The following is a 24,602-nucleotide window of genomic DNA, read 5'->3' as shown; positions in this document are numbered from 1 at the left end:
TCTTGACCCAGCCTTCTGTCTAATGTGGGACTGGAGGCTCAGATTGTGGGCATGGCCTAGAGGCAGGCACTGTGGTGCTCTGCTCTGTATTGGATTTCATCATGTTGGGTTTGGTGTTGGGTATCAAGTTTAATGTCTGGACTTAGGACCCTTTCCTTTCTCTGTGTGGAGGATATATGTCTCTATACTGCATTGCTTGGTGTTGCAGGAGGATTGATGCAGGCAACCAATTTTTTCTTGCCCTCTTCAATGCGGTTTTTCTTATAATTATGCTAAAAGCAGATATTGTGGTCTGTTACCAGGCTTCCTTGGCTTTTATTTATTTATTTTTTCTTCTTTTTTCCATTAGTGGAAAATTGAACCCAAGACCTCACACCTACCAGGCAAGTGCTCTCCCACTGAGCTACATTCCTAGCCTGCTGTGAGCTTTTAAAAAATATCATTGCGAACAGCTATTCAGGTACCAAAGTACCTCCTTAGCTTTATTAAAGGTGATTTGGTGCATAAATTGCTGTTTAATCTGATGTTGTTTGGGGAAATGATTGCTGGAGAGGTTGTACTTGGTTACCATCTTGCTCTGTTCCTCCTGTTAATTTTTGCTTGTGGTATAAGATAAAGGTTCAACTGTTTTTTGAGTGTGGATAGTCCTACACCATTGGTTTACTCAACTCTATTTGCTGGATATTGCCCTTTTCCCATTTGATTGTCTTGATATCCTTGTCAGAAATAATTTAACTGTATATGTGAGGATTTATTTCTGGACTTGCCATGCTATTCTGTTGGTCAGTGTGCATGTCTTTATGTAAATATCACATCACTTGGTTACTCTAGCTTAGTAGTATGTTTTGAAATTAGAAAGTGTTAAACATCTAAATTTGCTTTTTCAAAAAATCATTTAGGGGCCCTTGAGAATCCATGTAAATTTATAGGGTGGATTACTCTATTTTAGTAAATGCCATGGAATTTTGTTAGTGATTGCATTAAATCTGTAGATTTTTTTGAGTAGTATTAACACTGTAACGACAGTAAGTTGAACCCTTCAATGTGGTTGTTTTTTAGTGTATTTGTATGTAATTTCTTTCAATACCTCTTTGTAGTTTTCAGTACAGAAGTCTTTAACCTCTATGGTCAGGTTTATTTTTGTCATTTTTTTCTCTTAGGTGAAAATATTTTCTTGATTTGCTTCTCAGAATTTTCATAATATTCCTGTAACTTTTCTCAATTCCATTATTAGTTTTAATAGATTTTTTTGTGGAATAAAAGTTTTAATTTTGATGAAGCTCACTTTGTTATTTTGTATTTTTGTGTCAAATCTAAGAAACCACTGCTAAAATTATTATTATTTTCTTGAAAGTTTTATAGAATTTGCTCTTAATATTTAGATCTTTGATTCATTTCAGTTAGTTTTTGTAAATGATTTCAAGTAGGGGTCTCAGTTCTTTTTCATATATATATCTTGTTATAGTACCATTCATTGAGAGAACATTCTTCATTGAATGGTCTGGCACCCTTTTCAAAAATCATCTGCCAATGAATGTATTGGTTTATTTCTAGACTGCCAATTCTATTGCATAGATTTTTATGTACATTCTTAGGCCAGTAACACTCTGTTATGATTAGTGTAGCTTTCTAATAAGTTCTGAAATCAGAAAATGTGAATGCTCCAACTTTGTTCATCTTTCACAGGATTGTTTTGGCTATTCAAAGTGTCTTGCAATTACATATAATCTTTAGGATGAGATTTTTCATTTCTGCAGAAAACACTATTGGAATTTTGAAGCGGATTGTAATGCTATCTCAGCAGTAGTATATTTTCCAGTTTGTGAACGTGTATTGTCTTCCAATTGCTAAATCTTTACTTTCGGAGTCATTTTGTAATCTTCAGTGTGGGTATCTTATTTTTTAAAGAGAATGATTTCTAAACATTTTATATTTTTGTTACTATTAACTAAATTTCATTTTGGATTATTCATTGCTAGTGTATAAAATATAATTAATTTTTGTATATTCATGTTACATCCTGTGATTTTGCTAAATTTAATAGTTTAATATATATTTTTATTTTTATAATAGTTTAATAGTTCTGATTCATTGTGGATTCTTTAGGGCTTTCTAGGTTTCATGTTTCAGGAAATACAGGTAGTATCATTCTTTCTTCCTATTATGAATACCTATTATTTCTCAAATATAAATAGTGAAAGCAGGCATCCTTTTTCATTTTCCTGATGCTAAGAAGAAAGTTTTCATCCTTTTTCTATTGAATAAGAAATAAACTGGCTTTTTTTGTTTTTGTTTTTCTATAAAATATAATTTATGAAATTATATTTATGCCATGGAAGTTCCTTTCTATTTCTAATTTGAAGTTTTAAATAAATGTTTTTATCATGGAAGAGTTTGGTCTTTGTCATATATTTCTGTATTAGTAGCACTGATCATATAAATTTTCACTCTACTAATATGGTCTTATCACATCAGATATGGTTTTAGTTCCATTTACTTTATTTTCTGATGTATTTCATCCTTTCACTAAAAAAATAAAAATTATCACTTGTGAATAAGTACAAATAAATTCATTTATTTGTTTCCAATTTTTTAGTTCTTTTCGTTGTACCCTAAAGCAAATATGTTGTTTTTAACTGTGTTTGTTTAGCTTTTCTTATATATTTACCAAGTTTTTGGTTATCATTTCTACTCATATATAGCTTTCTTTTCAGGGACATATTCCCTCATTTTTGGCATACTGTATTCAAAAATTCTTTCGAAGTGTGACAAACTTGTTTATTGTCTATCTGAAAATGTCATTGTTTTGACTTTCGTTATTGCGATGAGATTCTTTCCACCTTTTGGTACACTATAACCGTTTTAGGTTGACAGTGATTTTCTGTTAGCATTTTGATATATTACTTCTTTCTCTTCTGACTTCATTTTGACTATTGAATAATAATCCATCAGCATAATTGATACTATTTTGAAAGCGATCCTTTTTTTTTCATGCTCCCTTTTAAAAAAAATCTCTTGTTTAAAAATACTGTAATTCAGTAAAACATACGTAAATAACAATAAATTTCTCGGTATCACAGTTCATGCATTCTGCATTTGTTGATTGCTTAATCTGTTGGGGAAAACTGTTAAACCATATTTCTTTTGTATGCTATTTCTTTTTCATTTGTTCTAATCACTTATTATGCCAGGTACTGTGCTAAGTAACTTTTCTAGTAGTTTAAATTAGGCCTATGAGAGTAGTAAGGGATGTTTCCCTAAGGATGGTGATGTGGGAGTTACCAGCCTTTATCCTCTCCAACAAAAACCAAATATGGAAGTCTACCTACAAATCAAAAGAGCCGAGATTGGGCTTAAGGGCTGTTATGGTTTCAGTTCAGAAATGTTACCCCAAAACTTCATGTTTTGAAGGCATGATCTATAATGCAGCAAGGTTCAGAGGTAGAACCTTTAGGCAGTGACTTGGGCTGTTATTTTATGAATGGATTAATCCACATGGTAGATTAGTAATTTGAATGAACTACTGGGTGGTAACTATAGGTAGTTAGGCATGGTGAAGGAAGTAGATCACTTGGGGCATGATTTTAGGGACTATATTTTGTCCTTGATTCCTCATTCTCTCCCTCTCTGATTCCTGACCACAAGGAATCTGAGCACTTTCTACTGCCATACCCTTCCATCATGATGTTCTATCTTACCTCAGGCCCAGAGCAAAGGAACTGATTGACCATGAACTGAACCTCTGAAATCATTAGCCAAAATAAATTTTTCCTCCTGTAAGTTGTTCTTTTCAGGTATTTTGGCCACAGCAGTGAAAAGCTGATTAATATAAAGATCCATTAAAGAATCTTTAGCAATATAGTGGAGGGGAAAAAAAAAAAAAACAGGAGAAAATTAACATTGAAAGGATCACTGGTGAGATTAGCATATCTGATACACAAAGAGATGACTGGAAGCAAAGAAATTGGAAGCTACTGATACTAGCACTAAGTTGAAGCCACCATGGTCCCCAGTGGTTGCCTGTGTAAAGGACTTAGATATTTCTTGCCACTGAGGTAACCAGCAGCCATTACCCCAAGTTCACCTTTGAGAGGGAGACAGGGCTATATACCCCTGCTTCACTAAGAAGTGGTTGCTGCTTTAAGAAAAGCTTCATCACTTCCTTCAGTTTTATGTGTGCTTTGACCCTGGAGCTGTGTCTACTTTGCAAATGCATGCTCTGTAGACCCAGTCTTCGTGACTACTTAGGAACTTCCACCAGAACTGTCATCATAGTGAACTAGTTCCTGGCCACAGAGCCAAGCCCTTGCTGCCTGTATTCATGCTCCAAACCAGTGGCTAATTACCATAGAGAGCTAGACCTCACTGTGATCCTGGAGCTACTCTAGCTCTGAGTGAGCTGATGTTTTCATTCATAGCTGCCTGGCTATTGCATAGCAACAGCACTTTGCATACTGTTACCAACATGACATGCTCACTTTCTGGGCACCAGTGTCAAGATCCCAGAACTGTAATCTTTCCATGTGAGTCCATGCTTCAGGCCTCAGTTCTATAGCTATAGCACTGTATGACTTACCAAACCACTGTCACCCTGAGAGCAAGTGAGCCCACAAACCAGTCTCAGCAGTGCCAGGAAGGATCCAATCAGCCACAGTTTCCTTGGTGGAGGATAAAAGATTGGGAGGACCTTAGGCATTGTTATTACCAAAGACCCCAGCAATCCTTGCAGCCACTGCAGACATCCATAAAATTAGATACCAGGGTCAGCATTGACCTCAGCTAAAATAGCTGCCAAGACTATACAGCTGATACTTTCACTGGTACAGAAACCAGTGAACTCCACTAAGAAGATACCCATGCACTCCCCAATTTAAAAGGTCTTCCCACAGTTAAACTAATCTGTTAAGTCTTCATGAGGCGAGCCTTCCATTAAATACATAGACCTCGATGTAAGGCAATAAGAAATAAGAAAAACCAGAGAGAGATAACCAAAAGAGCACAATAGTCTCCCAGAAGGTGGACTCAAGAAAATGGCAAAGTACTAACTGCTTGACAAAGTATTAAAAAAATAATTGATTTAAGAAAACTTACTTTACTTCAAGAAAATAAAGAGAAGCAATTCCATGAGAGGAGGCATACAATAAAGATCAAAATGAGAGATTTAATAGAGATTAAAATTATGGAAAAAATAAAAAATTTGGAGTTGCCATATACAATGAATGACATGAAAAATGCAGTGGAGATCATTATTAGCTGAATTGACTAAGCAGAGGAATCTCTGAACTGTAAGAAGTTATTTAGCAATATATGGTCAGAAAAAAAATGAAGAAAGCTCATAGAATTTATAGAACCACATCAAGAGAGCTAATTCTCAAGTTATATGAGGTCATAAAGGAGACAAGAAAAGAGTAGAAAACTTGTTAAAGAAATAGAAGACGGCTTTCCAAATTTAGGAGATATAAAAGATACAAGAATATAATAAGTCTCTAGTTAGACTAAATCCAAACATGACAGATTTCAGGCATTACAATCAAAGTGTTAATAATCACATAGTCAAAAAGCAAAGAGGATCCTGAAGGTAAAAATAGAAAAGAAATCTATAACATGTAATTTCAGTAAGACTAGTGGTTGATTCTTCCACCAGAAGACAATGGGATGATATATTTAATATGCAGAAGGAAAAAACTGCCAAACATGAATATTGTACCATCAAAACTGTCCTTCAGAAATGGAGAATTCAGGGCTTTTCCAAGTATACAGAAGCAAAGGACGTTCATCATCATTAGACTATCTTACAAGAAGTATTAAAGTGAGTTTTTCAAGCTGAAAAGAAAGGATATAATTGATAACATGAAAATACATGGAAGTTTGTGTCAGCTTAGGAACTGAATTCCTCAACAAGACTCCTAAAGCACAAGAAGTAAAATCAGGAATCAATAAGTGGGATGGTATCAAATTAAAAAGCTTTTTTGCTGCAAAGGAAACAATCAAGAATGTGGACAGAGAGCCTACAGAATGGGAGAAAATCTCTACCACCTGCACCTCAGAGCATTAATCTCCAGGATATATAAAGAACTAAAAAAAAAAAAAAAAAAAAAAAAAAAAAAACACCAAAAAATAAAAATAAAAAAATAACCCAATCAATAAGAGGGCAAAAGAACTGGAGACTTCACAGAAGAAGAAATATGATCATTCAACAAATACATGAAAAAAATGATCACCGCTAATAGCAATTAGAGAAATGCAAATTAAAACTACACTGAGATTTCATCTCACTCCAGTCAGAATGACAATTATCAAGAATACAAGTCACAATAAATGTTGGTGAGGATATGGGAAAAGGGTACACTCATACATTGGTGATGGGACTGCAAATTGGTGCAACCACTATGGAGAGCAGTATGGAGATTCCTCAGAAAACTTGGAATGGAATCACCATTTGACCCAGTTATCCCACTCCTTGGTATATACTGAAAGGACTTAAAATCAGCATACTGTACTGATGTGACCACATCAATGTTTATATAGCAACTCAATTCACAATAACTAAGCTAAGGAACCAATCTAGGTGCCCTACAACAGATTAATGGATAAAGAAAATGTGGTATATATAAACAATGAAATGTTATTCAGTCATAAAGAAGAATGAAATTATGGCATTTGCTGGTAAACGGATGGAACTGGAGATTATCATGCTAAGTGAAATAAGCCAATCCCCAAAAACTGAAGGCCAAATGTTCTCTCTGATATGTAGATCTGACTCACAATAGGCTGGGGTGAGTGGAAGGAGCAGAGGTTCACCAGATTGGATAGGGAAGAGTGGGGGGAAGGGAGATGGTTGGGAATAGGAAACTTTCCTGTATTCATATACGAATACATGCCCAGTGTGACTCCACATCATGTGCAACCACAAAAATGAGAAGTTATCATGTATGCATGATATATCTAAATACATTCTACTGTCATATAGAAAAAGAACAAAAATATGTGGAAGTATAAAATTTACTGTAAAATTATATATACTGTCAAATTCAGACTAATAACATAATCACCCACCCATTATAAATCACTCATACTTTTGGTATGAAGTTTAAAAGAGGAAATTATTTAAAATAAGTGCACTAAATTGTTTAAAGGATATAAAATGATATAAAAATGTAAATTGTGATGTCTAAAATATAGCAGGAAGACAGAATAAAAGTATAGATTTATTTTATGCAATGAAAGAGTTAAAAGCCTGTTAGCTCTATTTTAGGTAAACCTTATGGTAAACACACACACATACACACATACACATACACATACACATACACCAATAAATACACAAAAGATAAAAAGAATCAAAGCATACTACTAGCAAAAATTGTCCAATCACAGAGGAAGAGAGCTAGAGAAAAACAACTAAGTATCCTTACATACACCCACACCCACACATTGCAAAATCAGAAAGCAATTAAGAAAATGGGGTACGTAGTAAATCCTATCCATAGTTACCTATAATGTTAAGGGGTTAAATTCTTCAAGAATAAGCTATAAAGTGACTGAATGGACTAAAAATACATAGGTGTATGCAGCTTATGAGACTCGCTTCACCTTAAAGTACATACAGATTGAAGGGTGAAGGGTAGGAGAAGATACTACATGCAAACAGAAGCCAACTGAGAAAAGGAATAGGTAAACTTAGGTCAGATAAAATAGACTTTAAATAAAAAGTTATCAAAAGAGATAAATTAGGTAATTATATATGATAAAAGGGCCAATTCATGGTAAGATATGATAATTGTAAGATATATACACACAAAATCAGAGCACCTAAATATTTATAAAGCAAATGTTAATAGAACTGAAGAAAGTGGTAGATTACAATACAATGATATTGGAGGCTCTAGTACCCCATTTTCAACTATGGACACATTATTAAAATAGAAAATAAATAAACTTTGCACAAACCCTGTATTCTTTTAAAGGCCTCTGACCTTTTAAATATGCAGTCCCTCTCAAAGGGTTCCATAGCACTTCCCAATACTGCCACCTATTTTACCAAGCCACCAATTACAATGGACCCTGGAGGGATACCCAAACCTTGACTGTCATCTCATTCCACGTATAAAAATCAATTCAGAATAAATGAGACTTTAATGTAAGACCTGAATCTATTGAATTAGTAGGGAAAAAAAAAAAAAAAAAACCCAGGGGGAAGTTCCATGAGTTTGGTATAAGTAAAGGCTTTTTTGGATACAACCACAAAAGCAAAAATTGACGTCAAACTAAAAACACTTCTGTACAGTAAAGGAAACAGTCAACAGGGAGAAGAGGTAACAAATAGAATGGGAGAAAATACTTGCAAATCATATATCTCATTAGAGTAAATATCCAAAATAGATAAGGAATTCAAACAACTCAATAGCAAGAAAACAATCTGATTTAAAAAATGCGCAAAGGACCTGAATAGACATTTCTCAAAGAAATACAAATAGCCAACAAACAGGCAACAAAAACAAAGAGCCAACAGTTTTATGAAGAAATGATCAACATCAGTAACCAACATATTAAAACCATAATGAAAGAGTACCTCATACTTGTTAGAATAACTGTATTAAAAACAGAAAGTAATAAGTGTTGGCACGATGATGAGAAAAAGGAACTCCTTTACCTTCTTGGTGGGCTTATAATTAGTATGGCCATTATGTAACATGATATGGAGAGTCCTCAAAAAAGTAAAAATTAATAATTTTAATTAAAAATTAAAAATAGAGGGGCTGAGGATATAGCTCAGTTGGTAGAGTGCTTACCTCGCAAGCATAAGGCCCTGGGTTCAAATCCCCAGCACTGCAAAAAAAAAAAAAAAAATTTAAAATAGAACTACCATATGATCCAGTGGTTCAATTTATGTATTTACATCCAGAGGAAATGAAATTAGTATGTCAGAGAGGTATCTGCACTCCCATGTTCATTGGACCATTAGTTAGGCTAGATTAGAAATGAAGTCAATTTATGAGGTCATCAGTGAAAGAATGGAGAAACAAAATGTATTTATATGCAATGGAGAACCATTAAGCCTTCATAAAAAGAAAAATAAAGGAGGAAATCCTGTCATTTGTGTTAACATGGATGAACCTGGATGACTTTATATTAAGTTCAATAATCCAGGCAGGGAAAGATAAATAGGCATACTCCCATTTATTTGTGGAATTTATAAGAAACACATCCTTGGCTCTTTTTGTGAAAATACATCCTATACCTGGAAGAAGTGTCGTTTGTAGAAAGTGGAATTAGGAAGTATGATCTGATAGGAGTGTTCATTACTACTGTTTTTAAATGTTTTTACTTGACAGAAGTAGGAAGTACAAATTTTGAACAGAAAAATGTAAAATTTTGATTGTCCTTATTCTAATTCAAGGAAAAGATTTTGAGGGATATTAATTGTGAAAGTATCTGCAGTTTCTCATTAAGTAAGATGCTGGCTAACTGAGTGCACACCCACATATTATATGTTCAGGTTAAGAAAGTATTTTTTATTTTAAATACTTTTTATTTTTATTTATTTTTTTGTTAAACATGAATGATGTTGAATTTTGTCACTTGAGTTTTCAAGCAGTTATGAAAATGAATGTATAATTTTTGTCTTGACTTTGTTAATATGGATTTTATTAATGTATTAAAAAATATCAAATCACCCTTTAATTTTAGAGTATGCATACCCCTTTTTGTATGCATTTTATTTTGTTTTTTATCTTACTTAAGATATTTACATTGTTATTCTCAATTGCCATTAATCTGTAAGGTTTGTGCAATTTTGTGAAGTTCGGGGGCCAATGTTATACCTGTTTTATAAAAATAATTTGAAATTTGTCTTCCTTTTTACAATTTTTTATTTTTGTTTTATTCAGGTAAGTATTTCAATGGATATTTGAGTACCTCCTATGAATTAAATGCAATAAAATAGAAAAGGTAATTAATCATTATTTAGTGTTTGGCAGTATTTTAAGTGCAGTTGGTTCTTGTTGCTTGCAGTAGTTTTCTTCTGTGAAGCTGCTGTGAATATTACATTAGCAGATTCTGAACCATTTCTCATAAGGGAATTGCAGGGTCAGGTACCTACAAACCTCTGGTCATAATATTTTTCAACCTTGTCAATACATATCCTTGTTGAACATGTGTTTCTGTTGTAAGATAACTTATTTAATACACTTCGCTTATTCAATAACATTGAGTTCATGTCCAAAAACAGTATGGCTCATGCCTGAAGAAAGTTTTTGTAACTCATGCATTTTCTCTTAAGACATATCTTAACCATCTTGTGTTTAAGAACACTAGACACCTCTTCCAAACTATACCAACAGGCCATTCTAAACAAAAAAAGTCACAAAAATGAGAACAGTGTTGCACTAGAGTGTGAAAAGAATACTTCTTTATAGTATGAGAGCTGAACCAAGGTAAGAATTTCATTCTGTTCAGCTTTAGCTGAGAGCATGTGAGTCAGGTGATTCAAATTCTTCCCCATGCTGAGCAAACTCAAAAGTGATTGTGAAAGTGCTGACAGTATTAATGTTGGGGTTACAAATAAATTTTTATTTTGTAGGAGAATTCACAAATACTGAATCTGTGAAGAATGTGGATTGATTGTACTTTGAGTACTGAATGTAAGAAAACCCACGAAAGCCACGCCAGACACAGGAAATCACATAAGGGAGTTTATTAAAGAAACAAAGTGTCTCCCTGCAGGGTAAGAGAGAAAATAAGAGGAAAAGAGAAAGGGTGTGCACTAGAGAGAGTGGAAAAGCGAGGAGGAGAAAGAAAGAAAGTGAGTAGGAGAGAGAAAGCAAGAGAAAAGATGGAGGGGTAGCTATCCTTAAGCAGTTGAATTCCGCCAGGCTAACGGGACCAATAACAGAGAAGGATACTTGCAAGCTGACTGATGAACCAATAGCTAGCTAGGATGCCCACAGACTGACAAGTAGTTGGGAGGCGGGGAAATGGCTGCAATGGAAAGGGTGGGGTAGCAGCTTTATATATTACATTACGTTCCCCCTTTTCTGTTTTTATAAGAAAATCTTTTGTTCTCCAGTTCTTTCCCGCCTTTTCTTTCCTTCCTGCCTAAGTGACTAGGGCTGGTTTTGCAGGTAAGATATAAAAAGTCCATTCTCCCAGGGGCAGCTTCAACTTCCAGACTTCCAGAGGCAGATGGTTTTCATGGACTTCATTTCCTCGATTTGACTGATCCCCTATTTCTACACTAACTGCCTGTCCCCAATTCTGGCTTCATTCACCCCTCTAATTTAGGAACTCCTTTACTGCTGTAGGGAAAGGGGGTGATGACCAATCTGGCTTCTTCAGGCTGGAAGAGGGTATTGTGGGTAAGCAGTTTGGAGTTCCCTTTTTTAGAAATCGGGTTAATTGAAGGGTCCATGGTAGAAGTATGGTTGGGGAAGAGCAGGTTATAAAGGCATCTGGGGGTGGGTGCTTCTATGAGAGAACAAAAAGACATGAGTACTGAAATGAGATTAATACAATATAAATGTTGCAGAATCTGGAACATGCCAATGAATATCATGAAGGTGACAGAAATCAATAATTCCTCACTAGGGGGTGGAAGAACTGAGAAGTTGTTCCCATAACAAGGCCTAGCAAAGGCTGGAGAAGACAAGGCCTTTATTTGGGAACTTTAACATTGTCCAGGTTATCAGGAATGTAAACACAACATTTAACTCTTAATGTCATTGATGTCCCCAGAAAATATAGTTAAGCTACTTAATGTCATCTGATTTTGTAAAATATCCCTTTATTGGTATAACCTGTGTTTAGTAGAGATCTCTATACTTCTGTTACTTAGGGCTGGATAATCATACTAGCAAACATAGATTAAGCCTACCTGTGTAGCTTAGGAAGGTCTGTAGGACTTAAACTGACTAAAATTTCTGACTCTAGCAGTTTCTCTTGGTAGTTATCAGGCACATTTGCCTAAGAATCTCTCTTTTGTAGCTTTTAGTCTTTGTTCTAGTGGGCTAACACAAGTGTACATCTTAAGTTACATTTAACTATTATTTCTTTTAAATGCCCAAGAATGGCTACATTTAGGTTTTAACTGTTTTGCTAGGTGTCTAAAAATCAATCTGGTCAAAGTGACCTGTTCCTGTCTGTTAAAGAGTCAGCTGAGTTCCCACAGGGGTCACTCGTAGAGAACTTGAGAGCCTTAGCTTTAGTGCCACCCGTTAGGCAGGGTCTCCTCAATGAGGTGGCTTCCCTTGAAAGCACCAGGGATGTCTCTCTTTTTCCTTGACCCTCCTCTGCAGCAGGTGCACTGAGTGGCTTTTCATTCTCTAGTGGCCTCATCAATCTCCCTGTTCAGGAGGTCGTGTGACCCAGAGTTTCAAAGCTCCTTAGAGAAGTCCTCTTGTTCCCTGGACTCAGGCTGACTGAGCAAGACTCAAATACTGGCTTTTCTTGGCCTCTGTATTTAATCTCAATCTCTAAGTCTGATCTTAACCATCCAGCAACCCAGTCTCACTAGACATAAAGTAAGAGTACTGGGCTTTAACTTCAATGTCTATAACTTTACAGTTATTTACCCCCTTTTTTCTAATTGGAGTCTACATTATCTGTCCTATAGGTGATGGCTTACTGTTTATTTCAAGTTAATCTATGGTGTACTTCTGCAAAATATTAATCAGGCAACAGAATTTATAAGGAAAATACAAAATGGAATCACCAACAGTAAAACATTCAGTTTGTGCAATACTATCTTGAATTTTGGCTGAGTTATTCATTATATCCCCTGTAAATGAGTTAAAGTCTGGCTTACTTTGGAGTCATTCTAACATGCAGCAGGGTGAGAAGGGAGGCAGAGCCTGATCTCAGGTAAGGCGTGGCTCTTCACAAATCTTAGGTAAAATGTTCTAATTCTGAAGCTAATTTTTTTCTCCTTTGCCATGACCAGCATGACCAAATTCTTAAGTTCAGTGAGGGACAAAGGAGTATTAGAAAATTAAGGTTTATAAACACAGATTTTGAAGATTAAGCTGAGATCAGAAGGAGCTCTGTTCTCTGATGGAAATGCAGATCTAAAGAGTTATGTCAGCAATCTTTATACATGTCTTATTATTAGGTTAAAGACTATGTAAGCATTACTTTTTGTTTTCAGGAAAGTTACAGAGACTAGGACATCTACATAACTTTTTTTTCACAGCTGCAAAGTGCAATGTTAGGAGCTCTGTGTAGCTCTCAAGGAAGTCCACTGCCCAAAGTTACTGCAAGGTAGGCAGGAACCAGAGAAAGGAGCTGATGAAACACTGGTCATCTAGCAAAAGAATTCCTTCCTGCCCAAGAACTGTGTGCCTGAGATCAATATCAGAGCTGATAGGATTTCTATATAGAGTGTCCCCAGGGAGGGTACTGCCATAGCAGTTAGGCATCTTGTGCCCCTGCAGAGGAACACTTCCAGGCACCAGACATGCCACAGTCATGAGGTCAGAGACCCCAATCTCAGTTACTGTTGTCCCATTTTTGCTACTGTGCATTACATTTTTTCTTAAATGTCATTTTAAGAAGTTTACATATATTGATTCCTGAGTCTATATGAACATTCGTTAACATAATTTAACACTATATCTAAAACATGAATCAAAGAAAGGCTGAGAAAGCTTTTAACTTTCCTTTTGTGTGGCAAAATGCTTTCATGTTTCACGATATTCACTCATCTTATTGTTAAAAAATCCAAGATATCAGACAAGTGTAAAAAAACTGATATTTTAGACAAGTGTACCAACAGTATTTGCCGTCTTTTTCCTGTTGAAGAAAAGTCCTAGAAAAATTGATGTTAGACATTTTATAAACATCAACATTTTATTACTTTGACCACCTAGAGACTTTGAGTTAATTTTAAAGACATTTTACTTCTATTAGTTTACCCAATTTAAATTGAACCTTTTTAAATCACGTGAATTAAAGTATTTGGATCCATTTTTTTAAATTTTAATTTTTATGTGCACTTATATTTAACACAAAGGCAAAGGCCTTGTAATGCTTATCTCCATTGCAATTTAACAGATGTTCAAAAATAACTCTAGAGTTGGATAAAAAGAACTGATCAAAAATCATTAACCTAGGTATGTAGGATCAAAATTATGAGCTCAAAAATATAGCATTTAAGAAACACAAAAGTCCTAGAAGAAAAATGAATAATGGCCATTAATTATAGCATGAGAAAATGAGAAAGAGAAGGGCAGAGAGAAGAGGTGAGAGGGAGAGATAAAATGTTCTGTGTGGCAGCCCAGGAGAAATTTAAAATGGACACTTTTTTCCCTTGGGTTTGAGACTGGTCTCCCACTGCGCCTTCTGACTTTCTCCATTTACATTTCATTGTAAGCCTTGACAGAGATGTGAAAGGAGCTAACAGGTTCTAGCAGAAACTTGATGCCTAGGGCATTTTAACCCTTTTTCCTGGTTAGTAATCAATTCAGGTTTGAATGCAGAAAATTGTGAAACATCATCTCCCACTACTTGTGGGGAATGGGGCTGCTATACCATACTCCTTACTGGGACATGCCACTGATGGTTGGGCTGGTTACTCCCTACACATCGGCATATGCGGGACCTCATGGCAGAGAACTAGGTGGGCTGGGCCGGGGAATGGAAGCAGAAACAGAATGAGGGAAAGGAGATGGAGAAGCAGCGGAAGTCGGAGAAGCAGGGGCCTGAGGCGCCTGAGCCTGCAGGAAGAGCCAAGAAGCAATAAAGAAGAGACTTGAAGATAAGAAATCCCTTTCCATCTGCCCTCTTGGTACACAAACAAATTTTGATGGCTTTAAGACGGGGATCAGGCGAAGGGTTCCCAGGGTTGAATCTGCCGGAATAGAGGACCCAGATCCCATGGTGGAGACTGATACAGCCAAGTCTGTGGCCAGAGTGTCCCGAGGCCAGAGTAGTCGGCTGGAGACAAGGAGGCAGCACATTTATTGTGTCATTACACAAGTATCAATGTGGGGCCAGGCAAAAGCCGAGGAGGGTTGAGGACCTGACACATTAACACCAGAATATTCCTCTGAAGAAGCAGCATACTGAGAAAAATAAGAAACTGTAATGGGAATCACGCAAGAAGCTGCAAAGGGCACTGGAAGAGTGGGAGAAACCAAACTTTATTTTACACTGGTGAGCCCAGAGGAGATTAGTGCTCCAAATTCTGAGCGCCCCTTACCAGTTTTTCACAACATTTGTAGGCTATCTAGTGTCATAAATTTTCTATTCTAAAACGATACATAGTTGTGCACAAGGTTTCAAAATGCAATATTATGATTGTGTGTAAGGGTTTTCAAGCAGGAAGTGTGTTTACAAAAGCCTAGCTGGATAAGGGAGATGGGCTTCTCTTATAAGGCCTGGGGTGAATCTCTAGCCTTGGGCCTGGAACCTTCACATAGGCATTTACACTTCAAAAGAAAGTAGTTAGATCCTAGGGAAAGTCCTTTATAATCTAAAAGGAAGGAGTGAATGGTGCTAATTAGGTTCCCTGGAAACCTGCTGGTGGGAACTGGGAGAACTCTCTCCCTTTCCCAGACACTAATTTTTTTTTATTATGATAGATATTTATTTAAAGTAATATATATGCAGATGAAATAATTTTTAAATTGTTATGTTTCAGGTTTAACCAACTTCATAGAAATCTATGAGGACAGCTATATCCACAGAGTTCAACTACATGATTACTTCTTTTCCCATTCTTCTTTCTTTTCTTTCCCGGATAACCTCTTTGAGATCCGGTTCAAGATAGAATTTATCCTCCTCGTATTTTGTCCACTGCTCTTTAAGCAAGATCTGTTGCCTCATGGTCAGGTCCAGGGCTCTCTTAATGTGAAACATCCTGTCATTATAAAGGTTCTCAGAAAGCCTTGTTATGGCTTCTTTTACATCTTTATCCTCATATATCATCTCGCATAAACCCTAGTTTATTGAATTCTGCAGCATTATAATACCATTTTCAAATATGGTCCAGCCACCGGCCTGATGCTGCAACAGCAGGCCTGGTCACCATTTTGACCCAGGAGCAAAGCGTGGCCTTCTGGGTGCGTCCTAGAGGACACACCAGGTGCAGTGCCCCAGGTACTAATTTTTACAGAGAGTGTCCTTACTTTATATCCCAGCCTGGGTCAGTTACCCACTACAAAACTGCAGAATGTGTTAAGCTTTTGTTCAAGAGAATGAAGGAAGCCAAAGAAAAGCACCAGAAACAGATTTCCAAGAGATGCTGGCTGTCTTCTCTGAGAGCTTATACTTATAAATCTTTTTTATTTTTTAATTTTTGGGAGTACTGGGGATTGAATTCATGGGCCCTTGACCACTGTGCCACATCCCCAGTCCTATTTTGTATTTTATTTAGAGACAGAGTCTCATTGAGTTGCTTAGCGCCTCATGGTTGCTGATGCTAGCTCTGAACTCTCTGGAGCCTCTGGGATTACATGCATGTGCCACCACGTTTGGTCCTAAATCTTAAGAATTTTTAAGAGTAATAAATTAGTAAGATTAGATGTCAAAAAAATTACTCTACCTTATTGAATAATACTCCCTGAATAAAATTTTATTTCTGGCTATAATTAGAATAAATTTAAAATATAAATTTAGATATCTTTTTTAAAAAATTAGAAAAATTTAAAAAAATTTTTTAAAAATTTAGATCTTCAGAAAATAATTCCAACTTATACTCAGAAGAGCTTGTGTGTCTTAAAATTACTTATTCTTTAAATTTAAACCTGTGTTTTTGTTCTTGTTAAGATAGATGATGTTGTTTGTCCTTGTGTTAAACAAAAAAAATTACTCAATGATACTTGGTTAGCATTATAATGATGACTGTTCATCATTGTCCTAGGTATTGGGACCACTGCAGTGGGGAAAGAGGTTGAGCTCAACTCTGAATATAGCATGGGCAAGTGGAAATTTATACTCATTGAGCAAGTTGAGAGTCAGTGGATGGAAAATTAGTAAGGGGAAATGACAGGACTGCAGGGGTTTCTGGCTTAACTAACTTAACAGGATTCTAGTTAAAAATAGCCTGACTAAAGTTTGGTTAAGTGAAGAATCTTTATCACTTAGCCTTTCAGATCATAAAAATAGATTTAATAACTGAGTCTAACCTTTAAATAAAATCTAGATAAGGTAATATAGTTGAAATATATGCAATGTGATTTTTACTGGTAATTGATTTATGTGCCCCATCCTTTTTTTATTCCTTAGAAGTTATGTGAGAGGAGTTATGACTTCTGTTAACTAAAGTTAACTGCCTTGATTATAAAGCATTATTTTCATATCCAATGCCATTAGTAGTGTTGGTGGTGGTAGGACTGAATAAAGAAATGTACTGAATAAGAAGCCCTTAACATCAAAATAAGTCCCTTTTGTTTTAACATTTCTGTTGAAGTTACAAAGCATAGAAAATATATTCATTGCTATTTAGAGTACTTAGTGGCAAATCTGGAATCCTTGCTTATGCTTTTCTAGTAGTTCCATAACAAGGTTATTTTTAAAATATCCAAAACTGAAACTCCAACATTAATTGGATTGACACTTTGAGTTGTAAATTAACACTTGCAGTCATATATCCTGAGGAAATTGGCATCAGACTAAAAAACTGGCATCAAACATATTTTGTTTTAGTAGGTTAGTTTTCTCAGTATTATATTGTGCTAAGAAGAAGAATTTCCAATGTTTAAACCTCTCTAGAGCTGTATAACTTGATGTTTGTTCTTTTGAAGTCTTAGCCTCTGAATATCTACTCAAATGTCTATGTCCTTTACTCCCTGTCCTCCCTGTCCTGCTGTTTCATCATCATCTGTTATAGGGAGATTTATGAACTTTGTATTACTTCATATTACTGCTAAAGTTTATTTCTTATCCAGTTGTTCCCATACTGAAATGTATAGAGTAATTCCCTGTTGCCTTGCATGTTTTCTGTGGCCTGACATTTCTGGCTTTTTGATTGTTAGGTGCTCTCCCCATCTAATTTTTATGACTTATTCTTTTTTTCCCTTGACCTTATATACTTAAGCAGTCCAACACCAATAGTATGTTTATCATTTTGTTTACACTGTTTTCTTTTTTCTGAAATGGCCTTTTTTTACCTTTGTATGTCTAAAATCTACCAAATGGGCCCAGTACTAATAACTTATATGAAGGTCTTTAATCCAAGTTATCACTTCTTAAAACAAGTGTTCTCTCTTAATAAAATGCATCCCTTTCTATTCTCCCATGTGTCCTATACATACTTTCTACTTCTTTCCTTTTAGTTTTAACTTTTTATTTTGGAAAATTTAAAGAATGTATAAAGTGTTATGGTTTAAAAATGAGGTATTCTCCTCCCTCCCCAAGATTTCCTATATTAATGTGGGAATAATAAGAGGTGAAATGGTTAGATGATGAGATCTGTATACTAATTGGTTCATCCTCATTTGATGGGACTAATGGGGTAGTAACTATAGTCAGGTGGGACATGGCTGGAAAAGGTGGGTTAATGGGGACTCTTCCCCCATAATGTTCTGCCTCATCTAGGGCACACAGCAATGGAGTCATCCTACCATGGAGTGAACCTCTGAAACCATGAGCCAAAATAAACTTTTGCTCCTCTACGTTGCTCTTATCAGGTATTTTGGCCACAGCAATGCAAAGCAGACTAACACAGAAATTGATACCAAGAAGTAGGGTTCTTGCTGTGAGTAACCTGATCATGTGGTTCAGAAGCCTTTGGAAATAGCTTATGGGAGGAATTTGGAAAATTTTGGAAATGCAGGATGAAGAAGTCTTAAAATGTTGTAAGCAGAGTTTAATGAGCAATTCTGGTGGGAGCCCAGAAGACGAGAATGCTGATGGGAATGTAGACTACTTGAGTGTATTTGTGAGGTTTCAGAGGGGAACTGGAACTCTATTGGTAATTGGACTAGAGGTCATTCATGTTAAATTGTGTCAAAAAAACAAAACAAAACAAAAAAAAAAAAAAAAAACAACCGTCTACATAATTTTCCATATCCTGAGACTATGTGAGGCAGAATTTAAAGTTGATAGACTGACTAATCTGTCAGGTTGACCGTTGAAAATCTCCAGAGTAGAAAGCAAAGTGGAAAGATTTTAAAACCTTGCGGTTTGGCCAGAAAAGTGCCTATAAAACAGGCCTGGAAAGGTGTAGATGTTGACATTACCACAGCTAAAGATAATTTGCACAGAGGCAGTGGGAAGGATGGCTTGAGAGCATCTTATGAATTTGCAAGATCACATCCATTGCAGGTTCATGGGTGTAGAAGGGAAAATTCCTTTGAGAAGGATTGTGGTGGCACCCTAATTTCATGGGATGGTGGGAAGTGGGAGGGACTAGGGTGTTATTTTACCATGTTCACCATGTTTAGCTGCCCAGACTCTGAGAAGCCATTGCAGTCTGGATCAAGCCAGTGTAGACCTTGGCATCATCCTGTGCTTTTGGTTCTGCAGAAATGCATGATGTTGGAGTTAAGGGTCATGGAAGTTTCCCATGAGATTTCAAAGACCTAGATGACTGGGTAAAGTGTAGCAGGGTGGGAATCCCAGTAGGTTGCCCCTGAGAGGGTGTAAAGTTGTGAAGGTAAAGTTGAAGCTGGAATGGAGACTCAAGAAAGTAGGAGTTGCCAGTAATGGGAACTATCTGCCAAGAAAAGCTGCTGCCTACAGAGAGCCAGGCTAAAAGAGAAGCCATGTGTGCTGCAGTTAGCAAGGCCAAAGGAGAGGGACTGATCAAGCCCTTTGGAGAGCACATCTTAACTCTGTGGCTCCTACATGCTGTATGCAGAGTTTTGGGACCTGTTTGCCCTGGGTTTTAATCTAGTTTTTTTTCCATCCCTTTTTTTCTGTGACCCTATTCCTTCCTTTTAGAATGGAAATGTTTATACTATGCCATTGTGTACTGACTATATGTAACTTACTTTTGATTTTTATGGGGACTTACAACCAAGAGTTTGCCTTGAGTCTCAGAAGAGACTGGACTTTCAACTTCTGGGAAATGATGAAACTGTTAAGACTTTGGGGACTCTTGGAGATAGACTAAATATAGTTTGTATTGTGAAGTGAAATGTTGTAGTTTAGATATAAGGTGTCCCTCTAAAGTTCCTTTGTTAATGCAGGAATATTCAGGTGTGAAATGATTGGATTATGAGAGCTGTCATCTAAAAGGTCCACCCTAGTTTGAATGGGCTAAATAAGTGATAACCTTAGGTAGGTGGGGCATGGCTAGAGGGGATGAGTCACTGGGGACATGCCTTGGAAGAGCTTATCTTCCCTGCAATCCCTTCCTCTTCTCTCTCTGCTTTCTGGGTGCCATGAATGGTGCAGCTCTCCTTCACCATGCCCTTCTGCCACGATGTATTGCCTCACCTTGGGCCCAGAGCAATGGAGTCAGCTCACCATGGAGTGGACCTCTGAAACCGTGAGCCAAAACAAACTTTTCCTCTTCCAAGTTGTTCTTGTTAGGTGTTTTGGTCTCAGCAATGCAATGATGACTATCACACACAGTTAACACAATAATATCTACAGTATAATGAATCCAATATACCCATCATGCAGACAAAATTTATCATTATAGCATTTTTGTTTAAATTTTGCTTTTCCATACTTTTCCTTCTCCACTCATTATTATGGTTAATATTTTTGAAGTATTATTTACATATATTAAATTTCACATATCTTAGCAGAACAGTTTTGACAGTTGAGTGCATACATGATAAATTAGTTCTGTTCCTAATACAGGTAGAATGTTTGTGTCTTCAAAGAATTCTTTCCCCTTTCCTGTCAGTCCTCCCGTGCTTAGACAAGCACTGCTTAATTTTTTTTTCACTATTTGTTGTGCCTCATTTTCTTTTTTATGTAAATGGAATTAAATTTTTTGTATAAAACCTTTCTTGCCCAGCATGATATTTTTTAGGTGTAGTCCTTATTATTGCTTCAAACAGTATTTCATTCCATTTGATTGCTGAGTAGTGTTCCAGGGACTAATGTTTTATGTATATTTGCATATGTCTTTTTGTGAATTTAGTTGATTCTTCACGGTAGTCATATTTTATAAAGTTATGAACATTGAATTATCAAATATTGAACCATTGCTTTGAGAGGAAATACAGGATTAGGTTCTAGTTCTTAGTCTCAACATTTTTGGCCAACCAATCAACATATAACTATTTTATATGTTTCTGTTTAGAAATACTTTCTTTAATATACATTGTTGATTCATTAATGTTGAATCCATAGCCTATAGCACTGTAACTCATACTTGAATGAAGTTTCTCAAGGCACAGCATAGGCTTTCTATACTTAGAAACTTTAGATAGCATTTAAGCTCTATGCCATTTCAAATAGTACATTCAGAAATATTATAATTTTGTAACAATAATAACTTGAAAAATATGGCACCTAAGTAGACCATGAAAAGACACTTTTTTACAGTATGAGAGCTGAAACAAAGTAGAATGTTGCCATGTTTCACATCAGTGGAGGTAATATCCATTAGGTGACTCAATTTTTTGTCACTTTGCACATATTTACAGTTTTTTTGGTGCAGTCTAGGGATTGAATCCAGGGTATCACATGTTAGACAAGCATTTTATTTCTGAGCTACATTTCCATCCCTTTTTACTTATTTATTTTATTTTGAGACAGGGTCTCCTAAAGTTGCCCAAGCTGATCTTGAGCATACATGCAAATTCACAGACCTTGACCTTGATGTGCCAGCACACCCACCTTATTTACAAATGTTTGCGATAGCACTGCAAATATTGATTTTAGTGTTACAAATACATTTTAGCAAATAGGTGAATTAAAAATATGAAATATGAGAAGAATCATTATTGTATATTTTCATTGTTCTGGATAAATATTGAGTTGATTTGATTATTGATAATAATCATTTTCCAAAATAATTGTACTGTTTTTAATTCCTACCAGCAATGCATGAGAGTTCTAATTGTTTCTTATATTTACTAACATTTCATATTATCAGTCTTTAATTGGAACCATTTTAGTACTCTTAATTTTTACTTGCTATAGTTACTTGTAGGTGTCTTCTCTCTCCCTTCTGGAAATTTTCTGATGGTTGTATACAATCTATACTTTACTGTACAGTTTATACTATACTACTTGTATTTGCCAAACTAATATTTTGGAGAGGTAATATAAATTGTTATTATGCACATAAATCTTGGGGTCAGATTGCTTATATTCAAGTTCAGTTCTCCTACTTACAAGTTTTGAAACTTTGGACAGTATAAATAACATACCAGTAAAGGAACTTTTAATAATTATATTAATTTGGGTCTTGTTCATAAAATTTTAGTTTGGAAATCTAGCCTATTTGAAGTTAAATAGCTTATCTCAAATCAAATGTGTAGGGAATTCCTAAACAAAATGGCAAATCCAGGTTTAATTGACTTTAAAGCCCTTACTTTTTGTTGTTTGTTGTTGTTGTTGTTTTGTACTGGGGATTGAATTCAGGGGCACTTGATTTTTTTTTTTTTTTTTTTTTTCATTTTATTTAGAGACATGGTCTCACTGTGTTGCTTTTAGTGCCTCGCCATTGCTGAGACTAGCTTTGAACTTGCAATCTTCCTGTCTCAGCCTCCCAAGCTGCTGGGATTACAGGCATGCGCCACTGCACCCAGCAAAGCCCTTACTCTTTTTGTGTTTTTTTCTTTTTTTTTGTGGTGCTGGGGATTGAACCCAGGAACCCGTTCATGCTAGGCAAGCACTCTACCAACTGAACTATATCCCTAGCCCCAAAGCCTTTACTCTTAAAAAACTATTCTACACAGTACAGCCACCTAAATCTCACCTTGAAACCTATCGTATATCATTAAATTCCTATCTTCAAGAAGCAAATGAATGGAGGTACATCTTTAAATGTTGAGCCTCTCAATTCATGAGTAAAGTGTATGCCTCCTTTACTTAGGTTATTTAGGTACTTTATTTTTTTTTTCTGAATAAGAGTACATAATTTCAGTTTGGAAATTTTGCACATTTTTTATTAGACATAGTGCCAGTTATGTGATATCTTGTAATGCTTTTGTAAGTGCCATCATTATGGAAATCTTTATATGTAATTACTTGTTACAGTTGATTTTTTATTTGACTTTATATCCTTCAACTTTGCTCAATGCACTCCATTTTAATAGTTTTATTTGTGCATTCTTTGCATCTCCTATGTATAGTGCATGGTCAAGATTAATAATAGTTATATTTTTTATTCTATTACTTTAGTTTTTATTTCATTTTATTTCATATTTTTGCCTTGTTGCTTTGGTTAGCCCAGTTCAGACTTAAATAGAAGATCATATTGTATCTTTTTATCTCATTCCCGGTAGGAAAAGGAAAAATTTTAACCCTTCATGATTAAATATAATACTTGCTTTTCATTTTTGTAGATAATCCTTTAGCAGATTAAGGAAGTTTCTTTATGCTCCTGATTGAAGATTTTTTTAAATCATGAATGGATATTGAATTTTATTAGAACCTTTTTGTTAAGTATGGAGATGATCATATGTTTTTTCTCTACAAGAGAAATGGCAATGTAATTACTTACATGAATTGTTTTTTAAAATATTAAACAAACCATTTTTTTTCAATAACTTGCTCAATATATTATACATTTTATAATATCTGAATTTTACGTGCTTTGAATTTTATATGATTATGAGATTATTATAAGAGAGATTAGCTCATAATTTCCCTTTCTTGTATTATTTGCAGGATCCTGTAGTATAATATTTATTAAAAGTGGTCAGAGTGAATATCTTTGCTTTGTTGTCAATTATTACAGGAAAAGCCTTCAGTACCTCAAAATTATAAGAATTTTAAACATTTGGTGTTATTAATTGGAAAAAAATTTTAAACAAATGTATCTGTTGAGAAGAGTATGTAATTTTATCTACTGGTGTGTGTAGAGATTTTTAAAATGTTAATCCAGTTTTTACATTTGTTGGATAAACTCTATTTGATCATGATGTGTTATTCCTATTATACCCTGTTGTATTCCTTTTCAGTTTTAAAAGAATTTTTGCATCTACACCCTTGGCAAATACTAATCTGTTTGTAATTTGTTTTTTCAAGTACTGTTCCTGATCATTTTGATATCAGGATTATGAGGGTGTCTCATAAAATGTGTTGGGAAGCTAAATAGTTGACAGGATTTAACAATAAAGTTATCTGTGACTGGAATCGGAGTTGGAAGGTATTTTTAATTTTTTGAAGGCAATGGGTGTACATATAAAATGACACATTTTAAATGTACAGCATTATATATTTTTATACATATATTCATTGTGAAACTGTCACCACAATCAACGTAGTGAACCTATTCATCATACTCCAAAAGTTTTCCAAACATTTTCTTGTGACTCTGTGGTCTTTTCCTACTGTTTCCCCACCTCTGTCTCTCATTGAACTATTTACTTTCACAATGATTAGTTTTCATTTTTTTGCAATTCATATAAATATGATCATAGTATGTTATACGTATCAATGGTTTATTTTATTGCTTACCATATTCTATTGTATGAGTTACCAGAATTTGTGTATTCATGTACCTGTTTTAGACATTTGGCTACTTCTAGCTT

At 35.3% G+C, this 24,602-nt stretch overlaps 1 protein-coding gene and 1 pseudogene across 2 annotated transcripts in view; one reads left to right on the top strand and one right to left on the bottom strand.

Annotated features, from left to right (window-relative positions):
• Positions 1 to 24,602, top strand: part of GPHN (gephyrin) — a 709,158-nt gene that overhangs the window by 108,868 nt on the left and 575,688 nt on the right.
• LOC306653990 (cytochrome b-c1 complex subunit 7-like) lies at positions 625 to 16,605 on the bottom strand (annotated as a pseudogene). Its single transcript has one exon. The product of its transcript is annotated as a cytochrome b-c1 complex subunit 7-like (transcript).

This window comes from Sciurus vulgaris (genome assembly GCF_902686455.1).
Source record: "Sciurus vulgaris genome assembly, chromosome: 2".
Taxonomy (NCBI): Eukaryota; Metazoa; Chordata; class Mammalia; order Rodentia; family Sciuridae; genus Sciurus; species Sciurus vulgaris.
Note: the sequence above shows the minus strand (reverse complement) of the source record. Positions and strands in the feature narration are given on the sequence as shown.